At 37.4% G+C, this 1,688-nt stretch overlaps 1 long non-coding RNA gene across 1 annotated transcript; it reads right to left on the bottom strand.

Moving 5' to 3' along the window:
- Window positions 1–381: 381 nt before the first annotated feature.
- LOC106942482 (uncharacterized) lies at window positions 382–1,279 on the bottom strand. The gene is made up of 2 exons (XR_001423638.1): window positions 1,041–1,279; window positions 382–533 (listed from the first exon to the last, which is right to left on the bottom strand). It is a non-coding gene; the product is annotated as an uncharacterized LOC106942482 (long non-coding RNA).
- Between the last annotated feature and the right edge of the window lie 409 nt (window positions 1,280–1,688).

Here is a 1,688-nt window from a genome sequence, read left to right as displayed (position 1 = left end):
GTGTAGAGTTCTGTAAAAACTATTATAAATAGCTTCTCTTGAGTTATCTACATATGTGCAACTTTTACATTTAAATAGCTTTTTTTGTAAATTTTACATATCTGGCAACAAAGTATGTGGAGGAGAGGAAATGCTAAATTAAAGCTGCTATTGTGGATCAAAGGCATAAGGTTTGTGGCTGTTTCTTTAAAACATATATTTAATAGTTATATTAAACACTACATGGTTACTACATTACACAAACATAATTACCACAGTTAACAATTTAAGTCATTGATAGAGAAAATGTATTTACAAAAGCATATCAATTTTATTTCAACAGTATGTACTCAGGGTTTACAACTTAAGACATCCATGTAGGGTCCTTGGCGGGTGCCAGTCTGCAGTGAACTGGTAGGTGACAGAGGCAATGGTATACTGTAGTGAGCAGTTTGAAGCAGAAGTCCCACCATGTGATCCACAGGGTTTTCCCACCTGAGCACAAACTTCATGCACTTTGTTTCCACAGGCACCACAGCAGAGTCAAGTGTAACCTGTTAAAAGGGACATAAAGGTGTTATTCCTATGTTATCAATTTTCTACTGCCAAGTCTACAGGAAAACAAAGTATAAGAAACTTAACCTTCTAATTATAACATTGATAAATATTCATTGGAGAAATGTGAAGTTAATGAGCTAATATCTATCTATCTATCTATCTATCTATCTATCTATCTAAAACTTCCTCCTCATGTCTTGATCGTGGTAAGTTTAATTTCTCAGGACGTGGTGGAGTAGCGGGTGTTTGGCATAACTGTCAAGTTTTGGACATGTGGCTACAGGTAATGTCGCTACTAGCGTAAACGAGGAGGGTTTAATACGATCACGCATTTTCCATGACGGGTGGCAACCCCAGTCTATACTATAAAAATCTGATTAAGATTAGAGCCTAAATACGTTCTATTTCCAAAACAGAAAGGCTACGTAATGTTAGCCAGCTAACAAATTACTATTGCTATCCTAGCATATCAACTAACAGCTAGAAAAACACAAAACACGTACCTTCGTAGTCAAACTGGTATCAATCAGCGAGGAATTTGTCCAGTTTAGATTATGTCGAAGAAAAACTGTTTGCAAATAGTGATATATCTTCAAATCATATTTGTGGCAGCTGCTTTAGAGTCCAGAAACAGTGTTAACTACACACACCGGAACTAAAGGTACACTGGATCGAGTCAAAACGGATGTTGTCTGACGTCATGTGAAAAGGGTCTATTATTGTGTGGAGGTGTTGGCTGACATGTCGCAGATATGGGACAACGCTGTGACCAAAGTGCAATATAGTGATATGACATTCAGGAACGATCTGATTCTTCTGGACGGATCTTGACTAAGTCCTATAGGACTGAAGCCTCACTGAGAGCCATTCTTTGTTCTTGTAATGCTCTGTGTACACTGCAGTAGCTATTTTATTTTATTAAAATATATTTATATTTATTTAATTGGTGAATACATAAAACAAGAACGTAAAAACACAACATGCTCATTGCTCTTTGTTTTCGTCACTTGTCATGGTGGCAGACACTGCAGCAGGAGGGAGGGTGAGAACAGTCACCTCCTTATGCTTGGTTACTTTTTGCTTATTGGGCCTTGGACAGTGTTCATAGTTGAGCGTTGTTAATTGCTATGTTTAATGGTGCAGACAGTTGT

This window comes from Poecilia latipinna, unplaced genomic scaffold, assembly GCF_001443285.1.
Source record: "Poecilia latipinna isolate Pla-1442-1.1 unplaced genomic scaffold, P_latipinna-1.0 Scaffold4312, whole genome shotgun sequence".
In the NCBI taxonomy this organism is placed as follows: Eukaryota; Metazoa; Chordata; class Actinopteri; order Cyprinodontiformes; family Poeciliidae; genus Poecilia; species Poecilia latipinna.
Note: the sequence above shows the minus strand (reverse complement) of the source record. Positions and strands in the feature narration are given on the sequence as shown.